At 43.2% G+C, this 16596-nt stretch overlaps 1 protein-coding gene across 1 annotated transcript in view; it reads right to left on the bottom strand.

Moving 5' to 3' along the window:
* LOC110488955 (GPI ethanolamine phosphate transferase 2, catalytic subunit) overlaps positions 1 to 16596 on the bottom strand; it is a 119426-nt gene that overhangs the window by 54490 nt on the left and 48340 nt on the right. The gene's annotated exons all lie outside the window — the stretch shown is intronic.

Genomic DNA, 16596 nt, shown 5'->3' with positions numbered 1-16596 from the left:
TTGTTGAGGATGGCTTGTTATCAGGCTCAAAAAAAAAATCAAACAAGCCCACATGGCCACCAATTTTTCAACTCTTGTATTGGTCAACCTGTTGCGTGCCTTGGTGTGCGTGTTCCCAAACAAGGACCAGTTGCGCTCTGAGGCGGCTGATGTTGGTGGGATTTGGAGGATGATGGAGGCAACAGGGGAAAGAGCCTCAGATCCACCAAGTCCCTTCCACCAGGTGGCTGATGAGATATCTTGGCACAACTGCGATATTGCATCTCCATCCCAAAGCCCTTGCTTGGAAGTGTACTTCGCCAGACTGCCAAGAACCTTGCCCTCATCCAGGCCAAGGTGGCGAGACACAGTAGTGATGACACCATAGGCCTTGTTGATCTCTGATGCTCTTTCCAGCAAAGTTGGGGTTCAACATGTACGCTGCAGCGTGACTGGGCTTCAGGCAGAAGTCTTCACGCTTTTTGATGCATTTCAGAACTACAGTTTCCTCTGCTTGGAGCAACAGCGAAGTGGGCAGGGCAGTACGGATTTCTTATCTTACATCTGCAAGCAGAGTCTGAACATCAGACAGGATGGCATTGTCTCCCTCAATCCGTGCAATGGCTCCTGCTATATGTTTCAGGAGTTTCAAACTGCTTACCAATCTCTCCAAAATACATCATCCAGGAGGATCCCCTTGATGGGGCTGTCCATATCGGCAGACTGTGATATGGCCACTTCTTGGAGAGACTGCTTCCCCTCCAGGAGACTGTTAAACATGATGACAACTCCACCCCAATGGGTGTTGCTGGGCAGTTTCAATGTGGTGCTCTTATTCTTCTCACTTTGCTTGGTGAGGTAGATTGCTGCTATAACTTGATGACCCTTCACATACCTAACCATTTCCTTGGTTCTCTTGAGGAGTGTATCCATTGTTCTCAGTGCCATGATGTCCTTGAGGAGCAGATTCAATGCATGAGCAGCACAGCCAATGGGTGTGATGTGAGGGTAGGACGCCTCCAATTTAAACCAAGCAGCCTTCGTGTTCGCAGCATTGCAAATACCGTCTATGGTCCAAGGTCATTGATGTTTGCCTTCAGCTCATCTGCAATGTAGAGACCAGTGTGTCTGTTGTCCCTTGTGTCTGTGCTCTTGTAGAATACTGGTTGAGGGGCGGAAATTATGGGGTGGAGACGATGTAGTTAATTATTCCTTGCCCACGAACAGTCGACCACCCATCAGAGATGATTGCAATGCAGTCTGCTTTCTATTTGATTTGCTTGACCTTCACTTGAACTCAGTTGAACTCTGAATCCAGCAAATTAGTAGATAAAGCATGTCTGGTTGGAGGGGTGTATGCTGGGTGAAGAACATTCAGAAATCTCTTCCAATACACATTGCCTGTTAGCTTCAGAGGTGAACCAGTTGCACACACAGCTCAAGCAAGACATTCATCAGTATTTCTCTGACTATGTTCCTCCATTCAGTCAAAAAAAACTTCTGATTCCAGGAGGACCATGAGCTGTTCCTATCGATAAGGTATCTGATTCATCATTTTCACCTCGAAAAGAAGTAGAGGGACTTTTGTTAGAGGTTGATTGTTGTGAGTGCTGAGGGAACTTCATGCACTTGGCCAGATGATTCTGCATCTTTGTTGCATTCTTCACATATGACTTGGCACAGTATTTGCAAATGTACACAGCCTTTCCTTCTAAATTAGCTGCAGTGAAATGTCTCCACACATCAGATAGTGCCCGTGGCATTTTCCTGTACAGATTAGATAAAATTAGTTTAAAAAAAACAACAAATACAATATTATGTACAGATAAATAGTTAAGCAGTTAGATTAAACAACTCCTTTGCAAGATACATGTTTTAAAATTAAACATGTATGGAATTAACACTCAGTTAGCAGGCTCAAGCAAACTAAAACCCACATGGTAGCAAAAACTAACTAGCAGAAATTGTTAAGTTAAAAATAAACACACTTTGCCATAGGCTCCTATTCACTAGTTAACAACAAATAATGTATGTCATATAAAATATATTCACCCCACCCAGTATTGTCATTAAAAATTACCAGAAGCATGTAGTCCTTGGCTCAGACAGCATAGTAGTGTGGGCTCAATAGCATCTCATTAGTGTGCAAGATCTTGAGAATCAGCTGTACATGTGATGGAAGAATGCACTGTGCATGCAGAGTGCAAGGTGGACAAACAAAAACCCACAAATTCTGACAAACTCCAAGCATTGATTATGCAAGAATGGGCTACCATCAGTCAGGATGTGGCTCAGAAGTTAATTGACAGCATGCCAGGGCGGATTTCAGAGGTCTTGAAAAAGAAGGGTGAACACTGCAAATAGACTCTTTGCATCACCTTCATGTAATTGTAAATAAAAGCCTTTGACACTTATGAAATGCAAGTATGCAAGTATAAACACAATGGGACCACGCAGCCGTCATACCGCTCAGGAAGGAGATGCATTCTGTCTCCTACAGATGAACGTACTTTGGTGCGAAAAGTGCAAATCAATCCCAGAACAACAGCAAAGAACCTTGTGAAGATGCTGGTGGAAACCTGTTACAAAAGTATCTATATCCACAGTAAAACGAGTCCTATATCGACATAACCTGAAAGGCCACTCAGCAAGGAAGAAGCCACTGCTTCTAAACGGCCATTAAAAAAGCCAGACTATGGTTTGCAACTGCATATGGGGACAAAGATCGTACTTTTTGGAAAAATGTCTTCTGGCATGATGAAAAAAAAACAGAACTGTTTGGCCATAATGACCATTGTTATGTATGGAGGAAAAAGGGGGAGGCTTGCAAGCCGAAGACCACCATCCCAACCGTGAAGCACGTGGGTGGCAGCATCATGTTGTGGGGGTGCTTTGCTACAAGAGGGACTGGTGCACTTCACAAAATAGATGGCATCATGAGGTAGGGAAAACTATGTGGATATATTGAAGCAACATCTCAAGACATCAGCAAGTTAAAGCTTGGTCGCAAATGGGTCTTCCAAATGGACAATGACCCCAGGCATATTTCCAAAGTTGTGGCAAAATGGCTTAAGGACAACAAAGTCAAGGTATTGGAGTGGCCATCACAAAGCCCTGACCTTAATCCTATATAACATTTGTGGGCAGAACTGAAAAAGCGTGTGTGAGCAAGGAGGCCTACAAACCTGACTCAGTTACACCAGCACTGTCAGGAGGAATGGGCCAAAATTCACCCAACTTATTGTGGGAAGCTTGTGGAAAGCTACCCAAAATGTTTGACCAAAGTTAAACAATTTAATGGCAATGCTACCAAATACTAATTGAGTGTATGTAAAATTCTGACCCACTAGGAATGTGATGAAAGAAATAAAAGTTGAAAGAAATCTCTCTCTACTATTATTCTGACATTTCACATTCTTAAAATAAAGTGGTGATCCTAACTAACATAAGACAGGATATTTATACTAGGATTAAACATCAGCATTTGTGTAAAACTGAGTTCAAATGTATTTGGCCTACGGTGTATGTAATCTTCCGACTCCAACTGTACATACATAATGTGGTGAGACTCGAGTCGCCCCATCAGCTGGAAGATGGTGTCCCTTTTTGGTCAGTGTCATTAGAGGAATGGGAGAGCGGAGGGATGTTGAGAGGCGAACCCTCAGTCTGCTGCTCTCTCCCTCCTGTGAGACTGACCATCAGATGCAGGCACCATCAGCCCATGATCTATTACCGGTGTGACCATGTAACCTACCTCAAATTTGGAAATATAATATAAAACAATGGCCCGAACAACAATGGATTGGAAGGGCAATTCAAGCAAAGCCAATATGCGGTCATAATGTATTGGGCCTATGACTTACTGCACAAACCTCATTGCTACAGTACTGTTTGTATTTGGTTAATGTTGCATAGGCTTATGTTTAAATGATGCATTTTGACTCAGAAAAGGTTGGTGGCCACTGTTCTAGAGTTTTTCCTGTTAACACTATCAACGTTTCCCTTTACTGTGGCAATTGTGATCGAATCATTGTAATATTAGCCACCTTGAATGCAACATAACAAAACAAAATGAATTATTGAAGAGATTTTGCTGTAGGCAGAAAGCATCAGAGTAGGATTCTTTTACATAGACAAGCACAACTCAGACAATACTCTACACAGACCAGTGTAGCATAAACAAATCCGAGCTGCAGGAGGCCTATATGCAAATAGACCTTTGCCATATATGGATCTGTGCCATTTACATTGAACTGGACTGTGTTCACAGCATTAGCTGTCATGAGTAGATGCACTTGTTTTGAGATCAAAGTGAAAGCTGCATGTAGCCACGTGTGCACATTTAGTTCATATCCTTTGCTCGTTAGTGAGTTATTAGCCCAGTTATAGATCATTTGTAGTCAGCAATAGGGGAGTGATTGCTTCCTACAAGAGCACAAAACGTGTACATTTCTACGCATCTTTGAAAAGCGAGTCAGGTAGATAACTTTTTTTTCGTCTTAACGGGGCAGTGTTGTATTTTGAGACAGGAATGAATAAGCTAAGTAGCCAATATGTAGACAGTATCATATGTTGTCTGGTTCTCTGTAATAATGGTATGGGACTAATAATGCATTTTCATTTTGTAAAGTGGCTTCTTGCATAAAACAACACAATGACATATTCAGTCACCTCCTTGGTCTGAAGGACAAATGGATGAACAGGTTAATGTCAAGCCCTGCATGTTTTTTTTCTGAAGTCTCATGGAATGTAGGCCTAGATTGAACACCACACATTGGCTTCTACTGTAGGCTGAATGATAGTACAGCTATTTCCAGGTTAAAATGTTATGGGATGCATTTTCTCTATTGTTTTTTCATGTTAGGCCACTCTGGTAGGTCTAAATTATGATCAAATAGCCACAGAAGCCTACATCGCCACTGTTAAAACTAACTTAACTGGATACAGCCTCAGTGTTCACAGTAAACGCACGCTGAGTTTGCACAACATTTTCACAACATTCAAGCTTGCTCTTAGCAGACCTGAAATTTGCTCGGTGATGAAGAAATGACAGGGAACATTGACAGTGACCATGGTCATTTGGCTGACAAATAACAGTTATCCAAAATTGCATGACCATAACAGCCCTAACTTTGGGAACAATGGCATTCAAAAGTAGAGTATAATATAGAACAGCCTTTCTTCGTTTTGGCTTTATTCTAATGTTCTAGAATTCACACTACTTGACTTTTTCCTGATCTGAATAATATGAGCATAACTATGATAAATGGTGATTGTGATTATGTCAGACACAGGAATGGAGGTGGAAATATTAGAGCCTTCAGCAATGGGCATGAATAAAACAATACAGATGGCCCTCTGTCAGAAAGAAAAGGAAGAGGGATGGGTCAGAAGATAGCTGAAGGCCACAAGATGCCGGAGGTTATTAGCAAACCAAAGATAAATTAAAAAGACAGAGTGAGAGACATAGGCTGTATACTCTAATGTGAACTTTCATTACCCTATAGTAGTGCTGAGCGATTAACTGACATTTCGGTGGTTTTTAAACAACTAATGACGATGTCAGTTTAATTATTTGAATTCCATTTTGTTCTGTTTTTTTTCTGTGAGCTCAATGAGCAGTTTAACTAAAGATAAATCAGATCCAACCTGAACTGTTCAATGATGGTATTCAGCAGTCAAAGTATTCCCTTATTTACTTTGAAGAACTTTTAAAATAGTGATTTTGTCAGAAAGCATAGGCAGCAGCTCTATAGAGGTGAGATGACTTAGAATGAAATAATAGTCATCAAATAAAACAAATGTGATATACACATCAACTGATATATTTTATTAAAGTAATGTAACCAGTTGTACTGCTAAACACCAATTACACAAAACAATAACAAAATCATTAAATGTACTCATTCGGTTACTGTACACTACACAGGGCCCACTTTCCGTCCTGCTCTGGATTTCCCCAACAGAGAAGCGAAGATGACACACCATCCATTTGGCGCCCTTCAACTTTCATTTAATTCATTGATCATGGGCTAGGAGAGATGAATGCCCTAGCCTGGCATGGCCCAGGTTTTTTATTCCCTCTCCACTGTCTCCTAATGGGACTATTATGGCCCTTACTTTCCTCATCGGGCAGCCAGCTAATTGCTGCAGCCAGGCTCTACTCAGAATGGAGAGGGCAGAGAGAAGGCAGGAAGGAGAAGGACAGAGAGAGAATGAACATCTACAGCCTAGAGAGAGAGTGAGAAATAGAGAGATGACTGGAAACGCAGACAGCTCTCTCTAGGCTGTAGAAATTAATTTTCTCAATGTCGTCCTCCCTCCCTTCTCTTGTAAGTAAGCATTTCACGGTAAGGTGTACCTGTTGTATTCGGCGCATGTGACAAATACAATTAGATTTGACTTGAGAAAGAAAAAGAGAGAGAGCAAGGGAGAAGGAAAGCAAGAAACAGGGAATAGGACAGAACGGCAGAGAGGCGATCAGGGAGAGATGGAACAATTAGACCTTGAGAAGTCAGTATAGGTACAGGCGATACAACCCATGGCATACCATTAGTCTCTTCTCCTGAGCAGTATTTAAAATGGACAACATCTATTTTGTATACTGCACAGCCAAACATATTTAATGTACTAGCCTTTCGTTAGTCTCGAAATAACAACCATTTTGTACATTGATAATGCCTACTATTAATAATTAAATTCTTCAGTTATCCCAATTTTGGGAAATGTACAGTTCATTACAGCATATTTGAATGAAACAATGGTTTAGCTTTAGCTGAATCCACAAAAGATGAGACAAGTCAAACATTCTTTGAAAAACATATCAAAAGAAGTGGGACTTGTCAATGAGGCCGAGGGCAGCCCTTCACCTGTAGTAGGTTACATCATTCCAACCAGTGGCGTGTTTCTTCAATAATCAATCCAGTCATATTGCTGAGTCATGAAACCATCAGTGTTATTTTTGCCCTCCCACTGAGGTGGTTGGCCATGTTTTTAGAGAGGGGATGCCACGGCACTTAGGACAGAAATGAGCCTCGTCAGCAAGAAACCAAACCTCTGGTGCCCTCCTCTTCCCCTCATCCATAGCTCCGTACCTCCACTCCAGAGAAACAAATAAATAAGCTCAATCAATCAACCACCAGCGAGACAGATTCCTGCAGACAAAGGAAAGAGGGGGAAGTGCTGTATTGCAATAAGAACTACAGGTTCAATGGACTGATGGCTGGGCTAGGTAAAAAAACAACAACATTCAACTAACTTTAAAATAACATTATTTCCGCACAGGGAGAAAGCATGTTTGAACTCGGCCTAATGTGTAGGAGAGATTTTCTTTGAATCGCACTGTATTTTAGATTAACTGTCTTCAAAGTAATGACTCGGGGATGTCGGGTTTGATATGAAAGCTTCTTTTAGTAATAATACTTGTTCACGTTACATTTAACAACTTTAGATTCTACAGAGCAATGCAGGTAAGATGCTAGCGGAAAGGTCAGCTTAATCACTTTGCACCTGCACATAACTGGCGCGTTAACTCTCTCATTCCTGTCGCAAAAGCGTAATTCAATACTAACCAATACAATTACATATGTAAATAACTGTAAAGAAATGTCTTTAGATACAGCTCAATTAATTAACTTAAACATTAACTCTGTAATACATTAAAGTTACAACACTGTAAGCGTTGGTTTTGTTGAGCATGTGAAGAATTCAAACGTTAATCTCCCCCAAAGTAAGAATACATTTCAGTTCCTTAAATATGACCCTGGATTGTGGTGGTTGTTTCATCTCCTAATCTAAAAACGTAGATTCCAACACCTCTGTTCTATCCAGCATGAGTATTGTCATGACGTTGGCCTGTGGGTTGGTTTATGACTGTCATAAATACCTCTTCCCCCCTTTTTCCTCTCTCTACCCTACTAAGGTTACATTTGCAAAACCCCTTGGTTAACATAGAGATTCTGGGAACGTCAGAATGTGGGGGGAAATTAACTATATTCTGGTAATCCGAACAATTGAACATATGCAGTGGTACTTAATGAATATGATGTCAGTTCGGTTGTCATCTGAGACATTCTCATCAATGATAAGATGACAAACTCCACAGTGGAAAGTCTATACATCAGAGTTATCAAATTCACATGGAATTGTTGTTCAATTTAAATGTTTGAATATTACATTATTTGTGATGGGATGAAATTTGATTTTAGCTTCTAAAATGGGAGATTTGAATTTTCATAAGATAGGGCTGCTCAATCAGTGGCCCTCCCCTGTGAAGGGACAAAGGCTATAAAACTTTTCAAACACACCCTCCTCTTCCTTCCTATATAAGCTCATGACTACAACATAACTATCTGTTCCGCGGATGTGAGATGACGATCCCATGTCAGAATGGTTCAGATAATAACTACAGAACGAAGCAAACATCAGCATGAGCTTTGGTTGCGAATGGTATTAACTTTGAACTCTTATTCACGACAGACGTGATACCTCCTAGCCGTTGAGTTAGCGACCGCAGCTGCAAACGCAGGTTAGGAAGGAACATACAGAGTATCCCATCTACCACACAACGACGTTACTACAACTTATCCAAGTGGCCACCAGAGACATTCTTCAAAGGACAGAGGACTCGGTTTGGCAACACAGCCTTCCACCTACCACCAACCTACTGAAGCGCAGCTCAGAGTAAATATTTATTGCATTTTCCTTTTCCAAATGGGCGGTAATTTAGAATGCATAAGATACTGTATTTACGATAGAACAGCTTCTTCCCTTTGTTCCCCCAGTCTCCCGCTCTTTCACACAAACCCCGCCCCTTTTCCTTTGTGTAAAAAGCTGTCATATCTGTTCCGCCCGCTAGGGACGTTTCCTATGACGTAAAGAATTATCCCGGTATAATTAATTATTTGTATATGTAATTCTGTTTGATTAGTTAGGTATTTAGTAAATAAATAATAACCCAATTTTGTATTGCTGATTCAACTTGTTAGCCAGGATTCTTGTAGATATCCAAAAATGTACAACTTTCAGAATATGAGACTGAAGTAAGATGACGATTAATGTTGACTGCTATTGATGTAAAATATTGCTAAATCTTTAAGAGTTTATTCGGAAGATAACAGCTCTATAAATATTATTTTGTGGTGCCCGACTCTCTAGTTAATTACATTTACCTGATTAGCTCAATCAGGTGATATTAATTACGGAGAAAGTATTTTATAGAATAGCATGTCATAGCAACGACAGTATCAAAAGTAAAACTACTGTCTTGGTGAACACAAAATTAAGTACTGGTAGTAACGTGCATCTGATACTTTCAATATGGGGGCAGCTTTTACACATTTGGAAGTGCCATGGACTGGACACTACTTTCCCTCATATATACTATGTGGTGACTGGGGATATACTATTTTAAGTAAAAGAGGTCATCTACAGCTGCTATATCCATTTTTGGACTTGTAAATTAAACATATGGACCCATTGATTCTTGAAGAAAATAACTTATGTAGTAACGTCACCTCATGATCTAAGTTCAACTGTCGTACCCCATCAGAACCCATAAGCTTGTTTTACTCCAATTTTTGTATACAAAACAAACCATTTATAGTATAAAAACATGGTTAAAACCATCATTTTGATATCATGGTCAGTCTTTGCATCCATAGCTCTGTCTATGAAATTGAGCATGGTTACATTCCTCCAGCCCAATCACATAGATTTTTTTTCCAAAACAGGGACGGGGATCGTTTTGCTATCGTCTCTACTGCTGATTGCGGCTATAAGGGCTCCAACATGGTGACCCTGAAGCAAGACACCCTTAATTCATCATACTCTGCCAATAAAAATACAAATTTGTGACACACACAAGTCAGAGGTCATAGCCTTGGGGAAATCACAATGTCCACCCATCAAATATGAACACCAAAAATGTGTACCAGCACCGTTCTTTATTCCAGCACTATGTAATTGTTCATGTACAGCGCCTTCGGAAAGCATTCAGAACCATGAACTTTTCCCACATTTTGTTAGGTTACAGCCTTATTGTAAAATGTATTAAAATAGTTTCCACCCCCTCATCAATCTACACACAATACCCCACAATGACAAAAAAACAAACAGGTTTTTAGAAAAACTGAAATATCACAATTACATAAGTATTTACATAAGTATTCAGTCCTGTTTACTCAGTACTTTGTTGAAGCAACTTTGACAGAGATTACAGCCTCAAGTCTTCTTGGGTGTGACACTACAAGCTTGGCACAGCTGTACTTGTGGAGCTTCTGCCATTCATCTCCGCAGATCCTCTCAAGCTCTGGGAGGTAGGATGGGGAGCGTTGCGATAAAGCTATTTTCAGGTCTCTCTGGAGATGTTCGATCGGGTTCCAGTCCGGGCTCTGGCTGGGCCACTCAAAGACATTCAGAGATTTGACCCGAAGCCACTTCTGCATTGTCTTGGCTGTGTGTTTAGGGTCTTTGTCCTGTTGGAAGGTGACCCTTATCCCCAGTCTGAGGTCTTGAGCGCTCAGGAGCAGGTTTTCATCAAGGATCTCTCTATACTTTGCGCCATTCATCTTTGCCTTCGATCCTGACTAGTCTCTCAGTCCCTGCCGCTGAAAAAAATCCCCACAGCATGATGCTGTCACCACCATGCTTCACCGTAGGGATGGTGCCAGGTTTCCTCCAGATGTGACGCTTGGCATTCAGGCCAAAGAGTTCAATCTTGGTATCAAGGTTCTTCCATCTCCACAGAAGAACTCTGGAGCTCTGAGAGAGTGACCCTCGGGTGCTTGGTCACCTCCCTAACCAAGGACCTTCTCCACCGATTGCTCAGTTTGGACAGATGGCCAGCTCTAGGAAGAGTGTTGGTGGTTACAAACCTCTTCCATTTAAGAATGATTGAGGCCACTGTGTTCTTTGGTACCCTTCCCCAGATCTGTGCCGCGACACAATCCTGTCTTGGAGCTCTACGAACAATTCCTTTAACCTCATGGCTTGGTTTTTGCTCCGACATGCACTGTCAACAGTGGACCTTATATAGACAGGTGTGTGCGTTTCCAAATCATGTCCAATCAATTGAATTTACCACAGGTGGTCTCCAATCAAAGCTGTAGAAACATCAAGGATGATCAATGGAAACAGGATGCACCTGAGCTCAATTTCAAGTCTCATATCAAACGGTCTGAATACTTATGTAAATAAGGTATTTGTTTTTTATTTCTAAATAAAAACCTGTTTTCGCTTTGTCATTATGAGGTATTGTGTGTAGATTGTTGAGGATTTTTTATATATTTTTTAATCGGTTTTAGAATAAGGCTGTAATGTAATAATTTGTAAAAAGTCAAGCGGTCTGAATACTTTCTGAAGGCACTGTATGATCACCTTGAGATGGACGTGTTAGGTCAAAAAGGGAAAGGTGCGAGCCGCCTTGACATAGGCACCACCGTGTCAGTCTAATAGTGATTTGTTTGGTATTGCCACTTTGGTTGAACTTGGAACCACATTGCTTGCTTGTTCCTTGGCTGGATGTGACCTTGACATGTATTAGGGCTGTCTTAATCAAAGTGACACTGACTAGGACAGCAATAACCTGAACCTTGCAGAGTTCACTTTAAGAGCTGCCACTTTCTCCAACTTCCTCTATCTGAGGTTTATGTCAGATTGAATAGTCTATCTGGTTCCCTGTTGCTTTTACTGCAGAAAAATTGAAAAGCCACTCAAAGGAGGTCCCAGTAATTGAACTACTGAATGTAGGAAATACAAGGTAATGAAAAAAAGAAACAGAAAGATAGGAGGTACGCCACTGATTGACTTTAGCATTTCATCATGTCTTGTCTGTGTTTGTAAAGAAAGAAGGCTAATTTAGTGAAGGTGGATGCTTGCGTAGATGTCTAGGCACATGCGGCGTGAGATGGCTGTTTGCGTAGATATCTAGGCACGTCCGGCATGAGATGGCTGTTTGCGTAGTTGTCTAGGCACATGCGGCGTGAGATGGCTGTTTGCGTAGATATCTAGGCACGTCCGGCATGAGATGGCTGTTTGCGTAGTTGTCTAGGCACATGCGGCGTGAGATGGCTGTTTGCGTAGATATCTAGGCACGTCCGGCATGAGATGGCTGTTTGCGTAGTTGTCTAGGCACGTCCGGCGTGAGATGGCTGTTTGCGTAGTTGTCTATGCACGACCGGCGTGAGATGGCTGTTTGCGTAGTTGTCTAGGCACGTCCGGCGTGAGATGGCTGTTTGCGTAGTTGTCTATGCACGACCGGCGTGAGATGGCTGTTTGCGTAATTGTCTAGGCACGTCCGGCGTGAGATGGCTGTTTGCGTAGTTGTCTAGGCACGTCTGGAGTAGGATGGATGTTTGCGTTGATGTCTAGGCACGTCCAGAGTAGGATGGATGTTTGCGTAGTTGTCTAGGCACGTCCAGCGTGAGATGGCTGTTTGCGTAGATATCTAGGCACGTCCGGCGTGAGATGGCTGTTTGCGTAGTTGTCTATGCACGTCCAGCGTGAGATGGCTGTTTGCGTAGATATCTAGGCACGTCCAGAGTAGGATGGATGTTTGCGTAGTTGTCTAGGCACGTCCAGCGTGAGATGGCTGTTTGCGTAGATATCTAGGCACGTCCGGCGTGAGATGGCTGTTTGCGTAGATATCTAGGCACGTCCGGCGTGAGATGGCTGTTTGCGTAGATATCTAGGCACGTCCGGCGTGAGATGGCTGTTTGCGTAGATATCTAGGCACGTCCGGCGTGAGATGGCTGTTTGCGTAGTTGTCTATGCACGTCTGGAGTAGGATGGATGTTTGCGTTGATGTCTAGGCACGTCCAGAGTAGGATGGATGTTTGCGTAGTTGTCTAGGCACGTCCAGCGTGAGATGGCTGTTTGCGTAGATATCTAGGCACGTCCGGCGTGAGATGGCTGTTTGCGTAGTTGTCTATGCACGTCCGGCGTGAGATGGCTGTTTGCGTAGTTGTCTAGGCACATCCGGCGTGAGATGACTGTTTGCGTAGTTGTCTAGGCACGTCCGGCGTGAGATGGCTGTTTGCGTAGTTGTCTATGCACGTCCGGCGTGAGATGGCTGTTTGCGTAGTTGTCTAGGCACGTCCGGCGTGAGATGGCTGTTTGCGTAGTTGTCTAGGCACGTCCGGCGTGAGATGGCTGTTTGCGTAGTTGTCTAGGCACGTCCGGCGTGAGATGGCTATTTGCGTAGTTGTCTATGCACGTCCGGCGTGAGATGGCTATTTGCGTAGTTGTCTATGCACGTCCGGCGTGAGATGGCTGTTTGCGTAGTTGTCTATGCACGTCCGGCGTGAGATGGCTGTTTGCGTAGAGGTCTATGCATGTCCGGAGTAGGATGGATGTTTGCGTTGATGTCTAGGCATGTCTATTGTGAGATGGTGTTTGTGGAGATGTCTAGGCATGTCAAATCAAATAAAATTTTATTTGTCACATACACATGGTTAGCAGATGTTAATGCGAGTGTAGCGAAATGCTTGTGTATGGTGTACACAGGTATAACAAGGATGCTTTGAGGTTACTATCTCAGAGTTGTAATAGCATCAGGAACTAGACTTAGGTCCGCTGCTTGTAAAGGAGATGTCCCAGAATCACTATGGAAACTGGCAAATTAATAATTTGCTGAATAGGCTGCAGTGTGGACAAGGGCCTTCGTGGCAGCCATTTTAGGTTGAAATCAGAACAGTAATTTAAGACCTGTGAGTTATCATCTCTCTTGGCAGCAGCTAATGGGGATCCTAATAAATACTAAATACTCTTGAACTACTCTACTGCAATCTAAATTTGCTTTAAATTACAGTTGCACTAAGCAGCCACTGATTGATTAGCATGCATTTTTCTACTGTAATCAGCATTCATCACTCAGAGGCCCATGGGGTGACCTAAGAACAGCAGATGGATGTTTGCGTAGTTGTCTAGTCACGTCCAGCGTGAGATGGCTGTTTGCGTAGATATCTAGGCACGTCCGGCGTGAGATGGCTGTTTGCGTAGATATCTAGGCACGTCCGGCGTGAGATGGCTGTTTGCGTAGATATCTAGGCACGTCCGGCGTGAGATGGCTGTTTGCGTAGATATCTAGGCACGTCCGGCGTGAGATGGCTGTTTGCGTAGTTGTCTATGCACGTCTGGAGTAGGATGGATGTTTGCGTTGATGTCTAGGCACGTCCAGAGTAGGATGGATGTTTGCGTAGTTGTCTAGGCACGTCCAGCGTGAGATGGCTGTTTGCGTAGATATCTAGGCACGTCCGGCGTGAGATGGCTGTTTGCGTAGATATCTAGGCACGTCCGGCGTGAGATGGCTGTTTGCGTAGTTGTCTAGGCACGTCCGGCGTGAGATGGCTGTTTGCGTAGTTGTCTAGGCACATCCGGCGTGAGATGACTGTTTGCGTAGTTGTCTAGGCACGTCCGGCGTGAGATGGCTGTTTGCGTAGTTGTCTATGCACGTCCGGCGTGAGATGGCTGTTTGCGTAGTTGTCTAGGCACGTCCGGCGTGAGATGGCTGTTTGCGTAGTTGTCTAGGCACGTCCGGCGTGAGATGGCTGTTTGCGTAGTTGTCTAGGCACGTCCGGCGTGAGATGGCTATTTGCGTAGTTGTCTATGCACGTCCGGCGTGAGATGGCTATTTGCGTAGTTGTCTATGCACGTCCGGCGTGAGATGGCTGTTTGCGTAGTTGTCTATGCACGTCCGGCGTGAGATGGCTGTTTGCGTAGAGGTCTATGCATGTCCGGAGTAGGATGGATGTTTGCGTTGATGTCTAGGCATGTCTATTGTGAGATGGTGTTTGTGGAGATGTCTAGGCATGTCAAATCAAATAAAATTTTATTTGTCACATACACATGGTTAGCAGATGTTAATGCGAGTGTAGCGAAATGCTTGTGTATGGTGTACACAGGTATAACAAGGATGCTTTGAGGTTACTATCTCAGAGTTGTAATAGCATCAGGAACTAGACTTAGGTCCGCTGCTTGTAAAGGAGATGTCCCAGAATCACTATGGAAACTGGCAAATTAATAATTTGCTGAATAGGCTGCAGTGTGGACAAGGGCCTTCGTGGCAGCCATTTTAGGTTGAAATCAGAACAGTAATTTAAGACCTGTGAGTTATCATCTCTCTTGGCAGCAGCTAATGGGGATCCTAATAAATACTAAATACTCTTGAACTACTCTACTGCAATCTAAATTTGCTTTAAATTACAGTTGCACTAAGCAGCCACTGATTGATTAGCATGCATTTTTCTACTGTAATCAGCATTCATCACTCAGAGGCCCATGGGGTGACCTAAGAACAGCTGAGTCCTGAAATAAGAAGAAGGAGATGAAGGGGAGAGGGTGGCGGTGAATCGATAATCAGATTGACTTGATTCAAATTTTAACAGCTGTGAACATAGATGATAATCAACGCTGACTTAGGGAGTTGAAGATACACACTTGGTAATTAATAAGCTAAAACTTACTTTACGGTACATCAGTGCTCAAAATTCTCCAGTTCATCTAGGATGATTATACTCTTCTTACAAGCTAAATCAGTGGAAATCTTCCACAATGCTGTCATAATATCACTTAATAGGGAATATAAGCTGAATAACATCATATCTGTTTAGGGCAGTGTTCAACATACCTGCAATATATTGAGAAATACTGCTTTACAATTAAGTCTGCCAGGTAACACAGACAAAGTGATTAGACTCTCATGAAGTTGTGGTGTATGTGGTGTTGTAGTCAAAATCAATAATGAATAACTTTACTCACGGTTCAATGCATGTCATTTATCGAAATACTCAGGTAATGCAAACGTCTTGAACTGTGGCATGTAGAACTGTGTCTGCGTGCATGCGTATGTGTGTGAGTGTATGTCTATGTTTGCCTGTGTGCATCTATGCGTGTGGTATTTAGATGGCGTAGCGCATGGCGAGCACATAGAGGGCATGTTCTGACCTGACCTCATAGTTTCACTTTGGAATTTGACGTAATTGGATGAAAGCCAATATTTTACCAATTCATATCACATGGTTCCAGGGTTAATTCCGCGTGGTTACAAGGTTAAACATAACCTGAAAGGGTTAAGTTTAGGTATTTGTTATGAGTGCTTAAGGTTAGGGCTAAGGCTTGGTGAAGGCTTAAAACAAAATAATTAAAAACAATGCGCTGTTTAAATGAAGTATCATCAAGTACCCTCCCTGCTTGCTAGAGAATGGTGAACTGCCGTGGCAGAGTGGTCTAGGCTGCACTCTGATTCTGAGTGGCAAAGAGATCTAAGCAGCGCTCTGGCTCCGAGCGGTGCGGCGGTCTAAGTAGCGCTCTGGCTCCGAGCGGTGCAACGGTCTAGGCAGCTCTCTGGCTCCGAGCGGTGCGACGGTCTAGGCAGCTCTCTGGCTCCAAGCGGTGCGACGGTCTAGGCAGCTCTCTGGCTCCGAGCGGTGCGACGGTCTAGGCAGCTCTCTGGCTCCGAGCGGTGCAACGGTCTAGGCAGCTCTCTGGCTCCGAGCGGTGCGACGGTCTAGGCAGCTCTCTGGCTCCGAGCGGTGCGACGGTCTAGGCAGCTCTCTGGCTCCGAGCGGTGCGACGGTCTAGGCAGCTCTCTGGCTCCGAGCGGTGCGACGGTCTAGGCAG

The sequence above is a fragment of the Oncorhynchus mykiss genome, chromosome 14 (genome assembly GCF_057628025.1).
Source record: "Oncorhynchus mykiss isolate SJ-2025 chromosome 14, ASM5762802v1, whole genome shotgun sequence".
NCBI classification, from domain to species: Eukaryota; Metazoa; Chordata; class Actinopteri; order Salmoniformes; family Salmonidae; genus Oncorhynchus; species Oncorhynchus mykiss.
Note: the sequence above shows the minus strand (reverse complement) of the source record. Positions and strands in the feature narration are given on the sequence as shown.